The sequence below is a fragment of the Pinus tabuliformis genome, chromosome X (assembly GCF_031772625.1).
Source record: "Pinus tabuliformis cultivar Carrire ecotype Pingquan chromosome X, CPIR1, whole genome shotgun sequence".
NCBI classification, from domain to species: domain Eukaryota; kingdom Viridiplantae; phylum Streptophyta; class Pinopsida; order Pinales; family Pinaceae; genus Pinus; species Pinus tabuliformis.
In genome coordinates this window covers 1,565,172,413-1,565,193,268 of record NC_142308.1, presented here as the reverse complement: position 1 = coordinate 1,565,193,268, position 20,856 = coordinate 1,565,172,413, and positions in this window count along the sequence as shown.

Below are 20,856 nucleotides of genomic sequence, written 5' to 3'. Positions count from 1 at the left end.
TTGGCCATGTTTCTGGGAACACTAGTGTCTGTTCGATCTGCTAGTCCCACTAAGATGGGTAGATATCTTAGAAAGAAACAATCAAAGCAATTCGAGATTTCCTTTAAGTGTAATAGATAAGAGGGAAGAAAAGAGGACCAAACTGGATCTTCCGCTTGGATCCTTGCTTGATTTCTCTCTCCCTTGATAGAATTTTCCACACCTCTCCTACTTGTCCCACTTTAAAGAGGACCTATAGAGTCAAAGTAATAGAAAGCCATCAAAGCATCTCTATCTAAGACATCATAAACAATGCAGAATCAAAAACACATTGACCATACAATTGCATTCATAAACAATAAGATTCACAAACACACGATTATATGGAGGAAAACTCAAAGAACTTTATTAATAGTAGAAGAGAGGATTACAACCTAGCTTTCTGATCCACCATCATCCTCCCAGCATAGAAGCCCTCTTCACCTCATGAAAAGCAAGATCACCCAACAATACAATGTCTCTTCTCATAGATAAACCAACAACACTTCCTTACAAATTACAAAATTCCAGTCTCTAGATCTCTCAGATGAGGGATCCATTTATAGATGTCTTGCAAGGGTATGAATCAACTCTAGGTTTTTAATTAGTGTCATTCCACTAATATTTCTTAGTTTCACTTGGATATTTCATTGATCTCTTACTCATCCTTGGGCGAATTCAGAGAGGCAAGTTTCATATGAGAAGTTTCTAGAAGATTCCATGATAATCCACTTAGTAAATTGTCTCTTCCATTTGTCTATTGTTGCTCATCATACCCCATAGAAGGATATTTCGGTATGCATCACACCTACCTAGTGTGGCAGCCAGTATGCATCACACCTTTACCATGGAGCAGTTAGTATGGTCCAGTTTTGGGCAGTTTTGAGTGGTTTTTTAGGTGGAACTTCTGGGAAATGATGTAATCAGTTGACTATGATCCTTTAGGGCATTAAGCAACACTTTTAGGGGTTAAAGAGCCCTTGGTTTATGGACATATGAGTTTGGGGTTGCAGTGCCCAAATATGTCTATAACAGTTGCCCCCTAAAGCATGAGGTCGTAAATATTTTGATGTCGGGTGAAATGCTTTATCATGAGGATTCGAGGTATTCGAACTGGAAGGTGACCTATATAAGATACAATACAATACATCATCATCATATTATTTTCATGATCTAGTTGAGGTAGGCATTCCCATGCTCAGCTTTGTAAATTCATTTTCATGTACATAGGACAGAGTGATTCTTCAAATGAAGAGTCATCTTCTTTTGCTTACATGACTATCTGTGTAGATTTTGTGTACATTTTATGTCTTCATATTCTTGAATATATTGTAGCTCGGATGGATGAAACTAGATCCAGGGTCTTCAAGCTCGTTCAATCTTCATCTGATGTACAAGTCGATCCATGTGAAAATATTTTTTGAAGTCGAACATGGAAAGACATCGCCTGACTACCAGCCAATAATGTAAGCTATTAACAGGCGCAAGAGGAATCACTGATAATGATAATGACCCTCAAGGTACTACAGTACAATTCACGTGGTGTGAATATATGATCTGATGTCAAACACCATGCAAAATCTTTCGATCGAAGGCCATTGATATAAACCTGTCGCCAGAAGTGAGAAACTTGCCATTGAGGCATGCAAGCTTCAAAGTATTGAAAGGGTTGTTTCTAAGTCAACTTCTTGGAAAATGAGCTGATGTCAACAAGAAGTGACTCGCCGTAGGAGGACCTTAATGTATCCCACATCTACGACACGAAACAGAACAAAAATATCTTCTAGAGGTGAAAATGATTTGGTGATATAAGGTTCAGGAATGGCGGTCATGAAAAATGAAGGGTGAAGGTATTGCAGTGGATGAGGCATTTGCTGGATGGTGAATTCTCTTAATGACTTCTCTAGAACATGTTGGCGACACTGAGATGGATTGGTAGTGTTAACCCCAAAATATGGATAGTATGGAGGACAAATGGTGATATGACTGGTGAACAGAATAACCCAACCTGACTCAATCATGGTGATGGAGTGAAAGTGTCATGTTCAAGAGCTACCTACTACCAATAAAATCAATCAAGTTCCCTTCACTTTTTCCCCAGTCATTGTTGACCAGTACTTCTTTATTTTTGTCGAGCTTGAGGAGGATAACATATGCTTGGTCTATAATTTGCCCTTCGGGCAAACCTATCGCTATGTTTTAGCGAGCCTAGCGATAGTGAAACGCGTTCTTGTCTAGGTGGACAAGTTTGTCGCTATTGTTTTAATGAGTTTAACGACAAAGATAACTAGGTTGTTTTCATGTTTAGAGAGTTTGAAAGGGGATGAAAAGGAGACTCCAATAGTCCATTTTCGTAGCATAATCCCTTAAGTCTGAAAAAGTATAAAATAATATGAAAGGGATGACTTTTTGATCGCTTTAACGAGCCAAAAAAGACAAGCGCTAGATCTTTTTGTTTGATAATCCCTCAAGTCCAAAAATATTAAAATATATAGGAGGGATGGCGCTTCCCCTTACTTTAATGAGCTGGAAAGGCCAATAGCTCGACAATCTTTTTATATTTAATGAGTCTAAAAAGAGTTTAAAAGAGACTCGTTTTTGAGGAACAAGTAGTATTTTCGTGTAGAAACTAGTTCCAAGTAAGTTTGGAACTTCTCAAAACATGGCAGTGTGAAGAGGGTGGCAATCAGAATCACGTCGCAGTTGTTCCTCAAAACGGTAAACAATCAAGTGGAAGCGTATGATTGGCCAGAAGAATGGAGGTGATGGTAAGAACACAGCCAAGGCTCAACAAGTTGATAGTAGGGCAATCACAAAGGTTATTTACTAGGGGTGGACTCATTTTTTAATGAGTTTGAATCGGGAGAAACTATGCTCAGTGGCAAGTTTATTTTTTAACGAGCTTGAACCTTGTGGAAACATTTTTCATGATTTTAGTTAAAGGTATTCAATTCTCCATTTAACACATTATATTTTTTCATCGGTAATTCAACCTGCTCAATTGCTCCATCAAATTGATTAGAAATACACATATATATGCCTGAAAAATGAATTAAAAACTAACATTTTTCTTGAAGTACGTGAATAGTAACATAACAAGTAGTTTTACCTCCCATTTTTACCATTTCATTTCAAATTTGGGACTTTGGAGCTCTGGAGTAGTTTTCCCCCTCAAATTTCATCAGCTGATTTCAGGGGATTTGGTGGACTATTCTCTGTGCTATCAAGACCAGGTAGGAGCTAACCCTGAGCTCTTCATTTTCATTCCATATTTTTCTGATTTTGAGCAAGTTTTCCCTTCCTTCAGAGCCCTTGGGGTTTCAATAATTTGTTCTCCCATCGTCGCACCTACCCTATATCGAAAGGTGTGATGCATACTAGGCTGTACACTGGCCAGTCAGTATGCATCTCACCTAGTTCAAAGGCAGGGTATGATGGGCACGGAAGGGGAACTTTACACAATAATTTTTCATGAAATTTTTGGCTGTTTTTGCTCAAATATAGATCCTAATTCATCTTTTGTCTGTGACTCAGATATTTGTTGAATAAAGATGGTTGTTACATTGTGTGAACATGAACGTGAAGAAGAGGACATGATTGCCCTACATGATCAGGGTACTGTTACTGCATTGCGGAACTGTGGTTTTCTCAAATTCTTCCATATATCTAGCATGAGGCAACAAATTAGTTTGTTGCAGTATTTTCTCGATGCTTGGGATCCGATCAACCAGGTATTCCACATTAGAGGCAAATCTATTCCACTGATAGTCGAGGATATCTACCTTTTGATGGGGTTATCGAGGCATGGTGCCCCTCTTTCACTATCGGGATCTGCCCGTGGGGGTGAATCTTTGAGAGATTATATCTGTTATTTTTATAGAGATGGATCTCAACCTAGCAGAGATGGCAAGATCAATATCTGAGATGTCACTGATCGGTCCCTGAGGACCATTTTATTCACCTTTGCTAGATTGGATGGTAGCGCAGCTCTTCATTTAGCAAACAGATCTTATGTGTAGTATGCTCTAGAATGCCTGGAACCAAAGGTATTCAACTGGTGTGAGGCAGTACTTCCAGTGATAAAAGAACAACTCTCCAAGGTAAATAATGGAAGATCCAACAACTTTGGCTATGGTTCCATTTTGACTGCCTTTGCCTTGGAGAGGATCCCATTGATGCAGCCTCAATACATTTCACTAGGATTGCTAGCACCGAGGGAACCTAAGATGCAGAGATGGGTTGAACTCATGGCCAGATATGATGGTTAGCCATAGATTTATTTCTCTAATGCCTTCTTTGAGTGGTTTGACTGTCAAGAGATGGTCTTCGTAGAGTATCCATACGTTGGCATCGATTTTTGTGGCGACATGGATTTGGAATTACCGGTTGGCGAGTAGTGGAGTGTTATGGGTAAAATGATTTGACCATATCTTTGTTTATCAATTTTATAATGTTTTTGTGTGATTAAATGTTATCAAGACTAATTGAACCCATATGTGTGCGCAAATATTGGGCCAGTGCGTCCAGCGGCACACCCAAGGGCAGCAGCTGATGTTCCAGCAGGAGAGGCTATAGGGAGGGTTGTTCTTCATGATCTGGATATAGAAGAGACCCTGGTAGTGCTTCAGGATTAGATCAAGGCTATCACTCTTGGTATTCAGGATGTGAGGACCGACGAGTTACCTCTGAGGCTATAGCGCCACACTACTGGTGTGCCGATTCGATGGACTAGGCTCTTGCATATGATCACACAGGTGGTGACATGTTACCACTAGCATCATTAGTATAGGATGCTTTTCTGCATTCATCTTTGAGTTTCTTGGTCACATGACTGATTTTTCCTTGTACACAAAACATTATGTGAAACCATAAATAGTTATATATTTTTGATTTTCGGAGTTTTATTTTGGTTAAGTTACTTGATCCAGATGCAAATGTTAATGTGAAATGATTTTCTTTATAAATGTTGAAAATTTCTATCTAACACATAATTTTCTAACGAATCAGTTAATGTGTTTAAGTTTCTAGAAATGTGTTGATATTGAATGGAATCAAACTGCCTTTCCAAAATCCCGACTCTTAGGAACATATGATAGATAGTTGGGTTCCAAACTAAATAGACGCCAGTAAGCTGTAGAATGATGAGTTGCGAATCTAGCCTGACAACATGTTGACATATGCCATGTGAAATGACATCAGAGAGAAGCTCCATTAGTGTGTTGTACTCAGTGATGTTGTTCATTGATTGACCAATACATATCCCCCTAAAACTCACTAACTCGCCGCTTGGAGCAAAGATGGCCTAGGCTGCAAAAGATAAGTTCCACATTCTATGACTAGCTCCGTCGGAGTACCCAACAAATGTTTCAAAAAATTCCGACATCTGCAACAAATGCAAAGTGGATTACCTAACCAAAATTACAACTCTTGATGAAAACAAAAATGTAACAAAAGCATATCTATAAAGAGATTACTACACTTGATCAAGCATAGTATCGCTTAAGATACAACCCATTTCGGGGTTGCGACAGTGGGATTCCATCATAATCCACTACTTGTAGGCTGCTTCTGCTAATACTTGCTTAACAATGTAGGGGCCCATCCATAATGATTTGAACCTACCCATTCCCAATTTATCGGAGTCCTGATCGTAGAGCAAGACCAGGTCACCTTCTGAGAAGATATGAGGCTTGAATTTTTTTTCAAATTCCAGCTTGACATGTTTCTTATGTGCTTCGTTAGCCAGCACGACATCATGACATGTTTCATCCAAGTGGATTAGCTCCAACAAATGAGCCTCTTCCTCTGAAGTTTCGGGAAGTAGATCGATTGCGAGCTTGAGAGATGAAATTTCACACTGAATCGATAAGACAGCTTCTAGGCCATACACTAGCCGAAAAGGTGTAAATCCAGTTGCATTTCTCACCAATGTCCTATATGCCCATAGAGCTGAGTATAGGATTAATTTTCCAATCCCGTTTATGGACTGCAAACATTCTCTACAGCATGCTCTTTAGGACTTTGTTGATTTCTTCAACTTGTCTGTTAGCCTGTGGATAATATGGAGTAGAATTATCGTGGGATAGTCTTAATTTGGCAGTCAATTCAACCATCATGTGATTGTGAAAATCCAATCCATGATCTATGACTATAGCCTGTGGAACACCGAACCTAGAGACTACATGATTGAAAAAAAAAGAGCAGTCGTTTCACCGGTGTTTTTTAATTTAAGCATCGCCTTGGCCCATTTTGTGAAATAGTCGATAACGACTATGATATACCCATTCCCCTTGTCCGAGGTGGGGTTACATGTCATGAAATCTATGCCCCATTTAGCGAATGGCCCAACAGAAACTACTGGATGCAACGGTGCAGGTGGTAATTTTGTTTTGCAATCGAAAATTTGACAAGCATGGCAACTTCTGATTGCAATTATGCAATCCTTGAAGATTATGGGCTAGAAGTACCCAACTCATAAGATCTTTTGTGCAGTAGCATAACCAGATAGATTCTCCCCACATGTGCCTGAATGATAGTCATTCAGGACCTTTTCGACCTCATGTGTGAGGCACCTTCGTAGAACTGTATCGACACCATGATGGTAAAGTGTATCATTGATGATCATGTAGTCCTTTTCTTGGTATCGAGTACATCACTATTCTGAGCGAGAGGTGTTAGGCTTAAAGGTTTGGGTTTGGAGATAGATTAGTATATCTCCATACCACGGGTCGGTTGACGATATCAGAAACATAGTTTCATCCATGATTAATGCTTTAGATGTTAAATCTTTGGACGGTGATGGGAGATCACAAAGTAACTCCACGAAGATTAGAGATTTCTTTGATTTGGATTTGGTAAATTCCATATCAAACTCTTGTAAAATGGCTATCCATTTGGAATATTTGCCCCCTAGCAATTGATGCGACAGAATGTAGGTCATAGGGTTGTAATATAACAAAATGGTAGTTTTGCGAAAGAGTATATAGTGTCGAAATCTCTATACTGCTTGACTAGCTACTAAAGCTAGGTTTTCAACATAGGAGTACTTGCTTTATGTATCATTTAAGTTGCTATTTAAATAATACACAGGATGTTCTATTCTGTTGTCTTCTTGTACTAAACCATGGCGGTGGTTGTATCTGTAGCTGCAAGATACAGGTTAAAATCTTTTTGATAGTCAGGAGCGGACATTAATGATGCTTTTACTAGGGAACCTTTTAAAGCATCAAAGGAAGCTTGCGCAACCTGATCCCAGTTGAAGGGTACTTCTTTTTTCAAAAGACGCGTATAACCTTTAGAAAGTTCGATGTAATTTGGAATGAACCTCCTTAGAAAGTTTGCTTTCCCTTGGAGTTTCTGAATTTGAAGCAAATTTGAAGGTGGAGGCATGTCGATGATTGCCTGAGCCTTACATGGGTTGAGTCGAATTCCATCCTTAGAAACTATGAAACCAAGTAACTGACCAGAACCAACACAAAACACACACTTGTGTGGATTGAGTCGTATCTTGTAGTGTTGGCAACATAAAAATATAGCTCTCAAATGCTGCAGATGATTAGTTTGCTTTCGTGAATGAGAAGGTAGATCATTGAGATATGGTTGAACGATGTGTTTGATGTCGTGGAAGGCGTAGTTCAAATCCCTCTAAAATGTTGCCTCTACGTTCTTCAAACTGAAAGGTAGTTTGCCGTATACGAATGAGCCCCATGGACATATAAATGCAGTCTTTGACTGGTCTTGTGGGTGGATATTCCTTTGATTGTATTTGGAAAATCCATCCATAAATGAAAGGACTTTGCATCCGGCACATTCATCAATTATTTGGTCGATGAAGGGTGTAGGGTAGTTGTCCTTTGGACAACCTAGATTTACATCCCCGTAATCGACACACACTCTAATCGTTCCTTGCTTTTTCATCACAGGTACAATATTCGACACCCAATCAGTGAGAGGAACATCGTAAATGAAACCACCATGCAAGAGTTTTTAAACCTCTACCTTAATGGTGGCGGCTTTCTTTAGGTGAATTGGTCTAAGCCGTTGTCTTACTGGTTTGACATTTGGATACATCTTTATTTCATGTTCAATGATACTCGAGTCAATGCCTGGGATTTCTTCATATGACCATGCAAATACATCTCTTAATTCATGAAAAAGAGCACAATATATTTCCAGTTCTGAAGGAGAACAATATTTTCCAACATTTATATTCTCTACAACATTAGGTTTGGTCGAGATATTAATGGCAATAGTTTCTTTAATATTGGATAGATTTCACTCGGAATCCACCGTATTTACAGTATTTGATTGAAAATAAAAAACTAAAGGATGATTAAGGTTGATAGAATAATCTTCGTTGTTATCTTGAAGCTGGGAATGATGGTAGTGGTCTTCCCGTGGTGCCTCTCCTATCATCATTGACTGAATGATTCCTCCGTCTGTAGAATGTACATGAGACCAAGGATCAAAAGAGGTGCCATACTCTAGAGACCTATCTATCCAAACACTTGTAGAGCATTAATTTGGGTTCACCGCCCATGCCCCAAAAACTAATTGCTACAACAATTCTATAGGGCTTGGGGGCAACACCTGATGATGATCCACACTATCAAAATGTTCAGAGTTCTTCTTAATATTTGTTGGTGTAGAAGATATCATGTGACAGGTTTCCACTATGGCCACTTCCGCCAGATTACTCGGAGGCGGGAGGGCGAAAGTACTAATTAAGGAAGGGTCTTTTAGGAGACCTACTCCGACATTTTGAAGTGATTGAGAACTTCCATGGATCAATGGAATACTTCCAGTAACTTGTGAACTGTTGGGGAGAAAGGTTAGTTGGTCAATGATTGTAATTCCACCTTGAAAAGGAAATGCAATCTTTCTAAAATATGTTGACACAACAGCGGCCTTAGCATAAATCCAGGGCCTGCCTAGTAGGATATTGTAGTCAAGGTTTCCATCAATGACCTTGACTTCAATTTCTACTGTCTTGCCCCCCAGTTCAACTTGAAAGTTACTTCATATCCCATATGGCATGTATGTTCTCCCATCGAATGCTTTTAATGTTGTTGATGATCGTGACAAGGGTGGCGAGCCTAAAGTTTTCCAGCAACTCATTGACATAATACAGGTAGGTGCCCCCTCATCAATGATTGTTCAAGGAATGGTTTTGTTGAGGGATTTTACCTATATAAGGAAGGCGAGCTGTGATGATAACTGAGGTTCGTATCCTTTATGATTAAAGGCCACTAGATTGGAATCTGCTGGATCAATCCCACCTATCGCTGATAACAAAGCATGCTTTTGGGAGGGGAAATTCTGTAGTACTTCAAGTGTCAACATAGCAGATGGCGATTAGGCTAGATTCTCCACTATAATATAATTTTGTGTTGCTCGGGCACGAGGATTAAACGTTGATTTATGTACTACTCCCTTTGATGGTTTTATAGTTAATTCAAGAATAATGGGTGGAACAACTTATGGCGAGGTTATTGTCAAACTACTAGGTTGATCTGTAGCCTTATTGTTTGACAATTATGGATTTCCATAATCTTTATTCCTTGTTGATATCAAAGCATCATTTTTCTATTTCGATATGGATAGCATAAGCACTTGGGAAGGAGAAGCATGATCAATAGCAACTAGATTAGTTTCTAGGTTTGGAAATGGATCAGTCAATACTGCTGAGGTACTTGAAGTCTTTAAAAAATTCTTGACCTCAGCTCGACATGGACAATCTCTCATATAATGGTCCTCATCACATATGAAACATGGCTGATTAGGTTTCTTTCACCCAATAGAGTTTCTAGAAGATATTTCAGGAGGCGAATCTTCCTGTTTCTTTTTTTTTTTTTCCCTTTCTTCTTGCCTCCTAGTTGCTTTGGTTCTCTACCCTTGTCAGATAACATGACATTAACCTCCAAGGCAAGAGGTTCTTCATTTTCTTTTTGACTAGAAGATGCAAGGGCCTTTTTAGATGTAGCCTTTGCGGTCTTCATGCTTGTGGTACCGATCACGCCATCACCAACATGAGAGTCCCAGTTCAATTTAGGAGGGGGAGGAACGGAAAATTCTTGTCTAGGAGCATCCAAAATTTTGTCGTAGAGTGTGCCAGACTGAGTATAGATCAAGTCTACATATTGTGCATGAGCAATGACTTGTTCTTTAGTGACAACTCTTCCTTTAGCCACATCCTCTGTTATAGAGCGTAACAATGATTTTATAAACCATTCAGCTAAAAGTTGATCAGTAACATACATATTTACCATTCGACGAGGATGCTGCCACTCGTGAATATGATTAGATATGTGAGTGGCTGTCATTTGTTTAAAGTTGGTAAGGAGTTCTGTCCCCATTTCGTACCTTATGGGTAACTGAAAAAGGGTTAAAATGGTAGTGGAAAGGGTGCTGAAGTTATCAAACAAAGCTATAGGCAATTCAATGTACCATTTTGCTGCCAGACCAGTTAGCGTTCGTTGAAAAAGGTGAAGCTTAATCAAATCATCATTCAGGGTGTTAGATGAGCACCACAAATGGAAAGTCATTACATGATTGGACGGATCTTCACCTAGATTTCCATTGAATTTAGGGATATCAAAGGGAAGTTTATGAGGAATCACTGGCCACCAAGGGGAGTAAGCAATTGGATCGTTCGTCAGCTGATTTAGATATGGTAATTCTAGAGTTGCTACAAAAGGCAACTGCTGATTCAAATTAGGCAAAGCATACCTAGGATAAGATGGAAATGTCGGAGCAGTAGGTCTTTGCGTACCAGCATAATGTATCTGATGCTCGTAACCTTGATAAGGTTGATGGAAATAACCATTATAGTATGGCTACTGATAAATTTTTTTGAAAATGCGGTTTCCCATTACTTACAAAGCCTTGTTGCTCAGGTCCTTGGTAAGATTGCCAGAATTGCGGTTGTTGATATTGTACCAGCCATGGTTGTTGTACCATTTTCTGTTTCCCAATACCGGCTGATTGACCAAGATGTAGAGTGATAGTACATATTTGAGCCTGATTTGTTCCAAGTAAGGAAGCAATAACCTGAGGTTGTGAATGAATCACGGAGATAAGAGGCTGTTGCATTGCAACCTAAGAGATTTGAGGTTGACACACAACAGGTAGTGCTTGTACTTGCGATATAGTCACAATAGCAGGTGTAGTGAGATATTCGACATAGGTTGGGCTGGTTGCATTGAATATACAACCCTTGGTTGTTGAGGTACTATTGGTACCCAACCACTGGATTTAATTCTAGTTTGACCTGAATTTTGTTGTAAACTCTCATATGGTTGTTCTCCAGTAGGGAACAATGAAAAGGCATACTGCCCCCCATATGGTGGCAATCCAGTGCTTAAAGGGCAGACCAGCCTCTGAAGACATATTGGATCAACTTGTTGAGTTTCAACATAAGAAATACTAGACGAGACTCCGGATGAAGAAATAGGAATAGACCATGTCATCAAAACAGTCCCTAAGTGGACTCTGGCTAGCTATTTATAACTAGCCAGGACATATGGTATACCAGCAAACATTGTAGGAATGGTAGCAGGAAGTTTTTCTGTAGCCGTGTCAGACGACATTGTCCTAGAAGTTGATGGTTGTTCAAACATATTTAGTCTATCCAAAATATTTCCTAGCGATTCGACAGGAACTTGCGATGAAGGATGATTAAAAGAACTAACTTTTGTAGTAGAGGGATATAAGTGGATCCTAGTTCCAAAATGAAATACGGTACTGGATGGAAGATCCTCTACAATCTCTTCTATGGCAATCAGTCTAGGTGGAAGAGGTAGACCATCAAGTCTGTAAAATATTTCTGGAGCCGAAGAAGGTGTAGCTTCTTTAGTGACAGATACTGGAGGGGTGACACCTTCTGAATTATGGAACTCAACTTCCAGATGTTGAGATAAGTGAACTTCAGTTTTTGGATCAGCCCTAGATGGAGTTGTTTTAGGAATAGAAGTGTCTACCGTTACACTAGGATTGGTTCTAATATCCTCTTGGAACTACGGAACTTCTTCTATAAAGGTAGATTTACTAGAAATGATTGGAGTAACTGGAGCCTATGATGATGTTGAAACACAAGTTTCAAATAAACTAGGAGAATTCGACTCAGTTAAACAAGACCATTTTGCCTGGAATGGTTTCGTCTCTGGAGTCAAAGATGGTTGACTCTCTAGTCTCCGTGAATGATGGGGTTTTGATTGACTTTCTTCCACGATTGTGGATTACTTGATCAACTCAAAATTAAAGGGAAAAAGTTATTCCGAATTAAATAAATTTTATGACGCTTTGACACAACTTTTCTTTTTCAATTTTTAAGAGTTGAGAAAAAGCTAAAGGTGATTCTAGTTGCCTTCGATTTTTAATAAGCCTAAAGTGATAAGTGCTCAGATGGACCTTTTCTTTTAAAGAGTTGAAAAGGAATGAAAGTGACTACTCTGGAGATCTAGACAGAGGGATTACCAAACCAATCACAAAACTGCAATATACACCTTGGTGGTAAATTAAAGAGAAATTACCAAGGACTTTATGTATGATAGTCATTCTGCCCAAATACTGTGTTCAGTGCATTGCGATCGATAGGGCGACGGACACGACTTCCTAAGGATAAAGCATATCAGCCTATTGTGGTCTCCCAATATATACTTGATAGTATGGGGAGCACAATTCCATACTGGAACTTGTCATATCAAAGAGGAGGAATCACCCAAACTTCGATGAAAATGATAGTTACCAGGTTTTACGACGCCGGAACATGTCTCTAGCCTAGACTTCTAGATGTGTTGCGTTAGGTTCCAAAGAGTTTTTATGTTCATTGAGATTTATTTTAGAGTTGATCTTGCTTAGAATTTTGTCTTTCAAGGTTCACCACGTGATGTAGATGTAAAATTCCTAAATATGTAATCTAAAATGATAAAAAAATCATTTATTTTGTTTTAGCAATGAAAATCCTAGCTACTAAGGAAAGAGTAATACAATTCTTTCAACATAGAGCAGAGAACACACACTAAATTCACTTTTCCTAAATCATCTTTCGCACACAATCTAAATGCAAATGCAAATGCATGTATTTTCTTTTTGATTTCTTAATGTGAGAATGATCAAAAGGAAAAATAAGTATAGATCTGAACTATTTTCTTCATAGCGACATTTCAACAATTTCTTTTCAAAACGAAAGGAAGACTAAAATGACACTTTCGATTTCAAATGGAAAACTACTCTCGACACTTAAAATATTAACAATCCAAACCAAATATAATGACAAAAGTACAATCACTTATCTAGAGGAGGAAGACTTTACGACACTATTCTTTTTGACCCAAAATGACAGTTATGAAACTTTTTTGCATCAAAAATGATAGTTCGATTAAGCTAATTTCGACAAAGGAGGATAGTAAATGATGGAAAAATACATAAAAACATTTACAAATCCTAATCAATGGAGGATGAATAATGTAAAGGAAAGAGGCTTCAGTAATGAGATACTGATCATGAACAATAAAACTACTGAATAAAGCTGAAAATCAGGAGGAAAAACCAACTTTCAAAGAGAAAAAACAACGTCACTCGATCATTGCACCTATCCTTAAGGGAAAAAGGGATGCATCTCACCTGCAACACACGGGAGGTGTGATGCATATAGGTTTCCAGTTACAGACAGTGCGATGGACCAAGGAGCAAAACTGACTTTGGTTTTTGCTCAAAATTTGCAGCTAAGTTCATTGATTTAGGCTGATTATGATGGACAGTAAAAACAAAGTATAGGGGTATGATCTTATGAAGTTATGAGCTACCACAAGGGCACTTAGGATTTTTGTAAGTCAGATGTTTAGTTCATAAACCAACCCGGAGATTGACTGAAGCAGCATTCATCTACTTTGCAATTGTATAGCAAAGGTGGTTCGAAGGCTAGCTGGCTAACTTCAGGCTCCATCTGTACTTTATAAAGCAAACAACAATAACAAAAAAACAAACTATTCATTCACCAATAGAGTTGCCATCTTGTTTCTAGGAAAACTAGTGTCTATTCGATCTACTAGTCTCACTTAGATGGGTAGCTATCTTAGAAACAAACAATCAAAGCAATTTGAGATTTCCTTTAAGTGTAGTAGATAAGAGGGAAGAAAATAGGACCAACCTGGATCTTCCGCTTGGATCCTTCCTTGATTTCTCTCTCCCTTGATAGAATTCGCCACTCCTCTCCTACTTGTCCCACTTTAGAGAGTACCTATAGAGTCAAAGTAACAGAAAACCATCAAAGCATCTCTATCTAAAACATCATAAACAATGCAGAATCAGAAACAAATTGAGCATACAATTGCATTCATAAACAATAAGATTCACAAACACACGATTATATGGAGGAAAACTCAAAGAACTTTATTAATAGTAGAAGAGAGGATTACAACCCAGCTGTCTAATCCACCATCATCCTCCCAGCATAGAAGCCCTCTTCACCTCATGAAAAGCAAGATCACTCAACAATACAATGTCTCTTCTCATAGATAAACCAACAACACTTCCTTACAACTTACAAAATTCCAGCCTCTGGATCTCTAAGACGAGGGATCCATTTATAGATGTCTTGCAAGGGTCAACTTTGGGTTTTTGATTAGTGTCATTCCACTGATAGTTCTTGGATCCACTTGAAGATTTCATTGATCTCTTACTCATCCCTAGGCAAATTCAGAGAGGCAAGTGTCATATGAGAATTTTCTGGAAGATTCCATGATCATCCACTTAGCAAACTGTCTCTGCCATTCGTCTATTCTCACTCATCGCACCCCACAGAAGGCTCTTTCAATATGCATCACACCTGGCTAGTGTGGCAGCCAGTATGCATCACACATTGACCATCGAGCAGTCAATATGGTCCAGTTTTGGGCAGTTTTGAGTGGTTTTCCAGGATGAACTTCTGCGAAATGATGTAATCAGTTGACCATGATCCTTTATGGTATGAAACAACACTTTTAGGGGTTAAAGAGCCCTTGGTTTATGGACATATGAGTTTGGGTTGCAATGGCCAAATATGTCTATAACAGGCCATAACTTGAGTTGGAGACTGAGAATATGGGAAGGTCGATCCAGAAGTAGGTATAGATGGAGAATAACTTACTACTTAGTTAGTACTACTAATAGCAGTACTAATTGGAGAAGTGGATAGTTGGGAAGTTTTGGATTGAGTAGAAGTGAATGGAGAAGTGAATGTTTGGAAAGGTTATTTGATCTCACTAGTATCTGAATCATATCCTGGTGAGGTAACTTTCCTATGTCGTGGAGGGATGGAGAACTAAAAAGGGGTTACTCCAAGCCTTTCACTTTGCAATCTAGTTAATACACCAGTTTGTTGTAATAAGGAAGTAACAGTTTCTTTAGAAACTTTGGGCCTCTCTAGTTTCTTGGAAGAAATGGATATCTGTTTCAATTTCTATATCAAAGAATGGACTTCGAGAGACTCGAGAGTGTAATCTGGAGAAGGTGGTCATCTTACTACTTCAGGAGATGAGGGATATGTTTCTAAAACTTCAGATTTTCATCAGGAGATTTTGAACAGGATCTTGAAGGTGTAGAAGTTGTGCAGGGGTTTTGACTCTTATGAATGTTTTTCGATTGATCATTAGGTTTATATGCCATTCATAGTTGGATGGCCCTCCTTCTAGTGCCAAAATGTCACGGCCTCAGATTTTTGTTTCCAAAACATGGGGGATAACCACCCAGTCCAGGACTTAAGATGACTCCTTTTCCATTTAAAGTGGTTTCCCAGTGTGGGTTTTCAGATGAGAGTGGGTGGTTCATGAGTGATTGCAACAGAATAATGATAATCTAAATGATCTATTCTATTATGCAAATCTCTAACTAACTTATTCTAATATAAACCTGGGTATTTCTGTGTGATATACAATCTAGAAAGGTATCTTCTTGACATGTGATAATAAAGATCAATCGCGCATAAAATAGAGATGATAACTTATAAAGATAATTTCTTTGACTAAATAGTTAGTCAAAGAAATTGTATAAACTATATTGCATATATGATGATTTATATATGAAAGTAGACAATTTTAGCTAAGCATCATACAATAGTGCAATTAATGCTTAACAGAAAGAATGTATCCCATACATAGCTCATGAAAGTAAAGTGTCGCCACTAATTATATAGAAACATAATCAATCATACAAGATAAAAGTACTATATGTGTGAAGTTCTACTCATCTTACTGATGACATGGATCAACACCTTTCATCAGATCAAATTATCTCCCAAATATACAATAGTGCATGAACAAAGGAAAGTGGTTTGATATTTAAAAGAAACGATCATGTTCCATAATTTCACCAAAACATAGACAAACATACAAAAGTGAATTCTTTGCAAATGTTTTTGATAAAGTTATGGACCCTTCTCTAAATGCATGAGAAGGGTATAAATACTATTCTAACTAATGTGCAAAAATAGATTATACAAAAATTTGAGGAGGTTTCAAACAACCTTCCTCCTAACTAGTTAACTATCTCTAAAATAAACAGTGGCTTAATGAGCAGAGGATAAGATTATGATTTTTTGTATGCTATCTTTTCCTTCAAATCACATATGTTGGCCATTGGTTTGACTTGAGGAGGTGCCCCAAAATGTGTTCTGCCTGTTCTGCAAAGATTACATCGGTGAGAGGTGGCACCATCTGCTCAGTCAAATGAAGTGAGCAGTTAAGGGTCATGATTTGGCTGTGCAGATCGAAGAGGTATTGCCAATACAAATCCCAGTTGATCTTTACCAATTTTGTGATTGCTTCCCTTTAATTTTCTTCTTTTTCCTACTACCTTTTATCCAACTCACTTAAATTAGGCATTTCTTTTAGATTTCCTTCTTTTACAAGGTTGGTGGCAAACAAAGTGTGGTTTACTACCTTTATTATGTTCTTCGCCACCCCAGCTGCTCTCACCACTGCTAGCTTCGCTTGCTTGATCCTTGCATCCCAATCTGTGAAAAGGATGTCCTTGTGTGTCTCCTCAATCTCAGGCAGATTGGATTTCCTCTCATCTTCTATTTCTTACCATTGGATGAACTCTGAGATTCTGGTGTTTAGATAAGTAAACTCAGTTTTGTGGTCAATCACTTTATCTGTTAGCTGGTTGTTAGTGATTAGATAAGGAGCGATGTGCGACATCTTTTGGTAGAATTGTTGTTGTTTCATCACAATGGAATTCAATTCTAGTGCCTCTTTAATGAACTCCTCAACAATAGGAGTATCCTTGTATCTTTCCATGGCTTGCTGCAATTCTTGGAGTTGCATATTTTTGGCCGATATATTGGCTTCATCGCTTATCTTTAGAACCTCCATGCTCTCTTGCAATTGGGCTAGTTGTTCAGTGGCTTGCTTGTTCATACTTTCCCTCTCTGTTTCGAGTTGTTTCTCGAGTTGTGCAATCTTATCCCCCTTTTCTCTCAACAAAATAGAGACTTCAGTGGCTTTGTCCATGGTGGCCATTGCATATGCTCCGGTAAATGATGACAATCTAGTCAAGTTCTCAGCTGGGTTGGAAGGAATGTCCCTCCAGACTACCTCCATTGGCTCCTTTACAGGTGGGAGCTTTGGTGTTTCTACCCTTCTCCTTTTCCTTTGTCTTCTTACTACAACCTTGTGTAGCGGGTTGTAGAACACATCTAGAGGATGGATTTTAGTCACTTTCAAGAAAATCTCCGTTGTGGGCAGAGTAAGGATAATCTCAGTCCGCTGAGAAGTTGTTTCTTGCTTACCTATGTAGGTGTTAACCTTGTACATAAATTACTTACATACGAATTCTAAAACAAAGAAAACAAAGAATACGAGAGCATAACACATAAAACACATATACACAGAGATTTTCCCCTACCAGATTGATTTTTCATTATGTTACTTTCAATGTCACAATACATATTTATACATGCCGAAGCATCGAATACCATGGACCAAAAACCATTGCATCCAAAACCATGGACCGAAAACAATCGCGTCCAAAACCATGTGCAAAAAATCATGCACAAAACCATAGGTAGGTCCACCCAACCTAATATAGGGTCCAAAAAAAAAAAAATTTCGAGCCGTTGCCCCAGGCCCCATGGAATGGTGTTACCTGCAACTGTCAAATCCCCTGTGAAGCCCCTACTATACAATCAATGCAATGAAGGGGGTGCTCCGCCACCCCTCTAAACCCTCGGTTAACTACGTGGGCTAGTCATGGAAAGAATATAACACAACCCAACAATCTATTGGCTTGGAATCAATATTTTCTTAATTATGGAGAGGAGTTTGACACTACATTGTTTCTTGGGTATCTGTGGTGTTGGGGGTGTGTTGCGGTTTATTATTAAACTGATCCCAATCCTATTCCAAACTGTTTATTTCAACCTCTAAACTGATCTCCTTAGGTGGGGTGCTCATAAACTATTTCTCAGCTGATTTCCTACTGGATTTTCTCTATTATCAGTGTCATGGGCCTTCCCCGTATCCATTATTTTCTCACTATTTACTTGAGATTCAATGCGAGAACTAGATCCTTTGCTATTGATAGTCACATTGGGTGTAGGCTTGTCCTCGATATTCAACAAGTGCATTGAGATTATTTCGAGCCTTCTATTTTTGAATTCCTAAAGGTATCCAAAATCTCCAGGGCTTATATTTTCCTTTGCCCATTTGAATGATTGCTCGAAGGATTCAGCTGACTGTAATAGGTCTTCAAAATCATTATCTTCATGGTTATATGGCTTGATATTTAGCGCAATAGTGATGTTATATTCTACCTTGTTTGGATCAAATTTCCTTTTCAGTAAAGTATGAAGCCTGAGGCCTTCCATGCTTACCGATTCCTTTATCGCATGATTAAAATTTTCCAAAGAAAAATAACTGCACTTGATAGGAAAAGATGGCCACAACAATTTGTTGCTTTCTTTGAGAACTTTGGTCAAGCCTTTTCCCATGGTCTGGTAGGCAATTTCCCTTGCCAACAATTTATTAGAAATATACAAGGGGAGGACATGTGGGTTTTTTGTGCTACCAAAAACCCAAACATAAGTGAACCATTCTTCAAAAAAATATTTTCCGACAGCTAGAACGTCTATAGCGGCTTCTTAGGAAAACCTGGGAGCTTCCCTATTGGGAATTAATTGATGCAGAAGAAAAATAATAACATGACATATTTTATAGAAATGGGGTATGTAATGGGATTCCCATATTTTCTTATGACTGGGATGGATAGGGTAGGGGTCCTGTAAGGTCCATTTCCAACCCATGATTGGAAATTTAGTGCAAAAACAAATGGCGTCCATAATGTAGGCACTGAAATAGAAAGGAGGAAGGTTCTCTGGAGAGAAGGATCTCTTCTATCGATATTCGGTGATGATGGTGACTAGGTTATCAGAAAGGATGGTGGCCCAATTCATAATGTGGGAATTAACCTAGGCATCAATCAGAGGAATCCATTTTATGGAAAACTTAACATTATTGGGTAGCCCATATAGTCTATATAACATAACATCAACATAGTTGTAGAGGTTTTCCAAAGAGGCTATAGCATACATACCCAATTTCTCGAATTTGAATTTGCTCTCCAACACTCTCCAACCCTGAGTCACCTTGAAGGGCTCTTGGTTCTTCTTTGCGAAGTTGGCCACGTATGTGGTATCATATATATATCCTGAGGGTTAGGTATATGGTACACTTGTTTCAGGTCCTCTCCTCTGAATGACCCCATGAGTTCCATTTGCAAATTCATGAATTTCCTATCTTCAATTGTGAGGTTTTCCACCACCCACCTAATCATATCCGTGTATGGTAGGATTTTATCTCTCGCTCCTATCCTATGAAGGAAAGAACAGGTCACATCCTTGAATTGGAGTCCTAAAGGCCTTGTTGAATCAACTGTTGCTTTTGTGACAGTAACCTTGGAATGCTCATCCTCGAGCCAGTTGTATATGACCTCCAAAGTTGTTTTTCCCTCGTCAGCGCTGCAGACCGTATTAGATAATATAGGAACCATTTCTATAAACTCAGACTCTGCAATGTTGTATTTCTTTTGTTTCTACATCACCTTCCACAATGACATGTCTTTTGTAGCTTGCATGAAATGGACAAGATATATCAACGTAGACAGTATCGAGCAATTAAGACTGAAATATTTTTTGAAATGACTTTGGATCATGGGAAAGGTTTAGATAAGATATCCAATGCTAACTGCCCATAAATTGGAAAATAATTACCCCTCCTTGGGCCACTAAACATTTATTAGCCTGTCAAACTATTCATTATTACATTCAAATGCATTTAATTCACATGCCTGCCGCTCTATTTACACATTGCAATCTTTAAAATGATGTAATGTAGTGTTGCCTGCTTGTAAGGAGAAAATGCGATTACGATATTGCAATATCGTATTTTGAAAATCGTTAATGAAGTTCATAGTGGCAAGGCTTAATTACTTGTGATTTCTACGAAATGTGATTGCGAGTTTGCAAGTTGTTTAATCAGGATATCACAACGGGAGTTTTGATCACACATCACAATTTCTTAAATGTGTTTCATGTCCATTACATGGAAAAAAACGTGATTTGCGATTTGTGATGAGGATCCTATCTTTGTGTTGTTTTAATATTTTTTTGAGGAAATTTCTTAGAGTTAGGTTTTATTATTCTAAGACCAAAAGATTAAAAAGAGTCCCCATTTATATGTCTAACCTCAGCTATTGCTATATATAAATGGGGGGGTTGTTTCATAGTACAATAATACCTCAATACCATTCCCAACATGCCAATCAATCATTTCAGCCATATGCTCCCCAACAACCTTAGCGGAA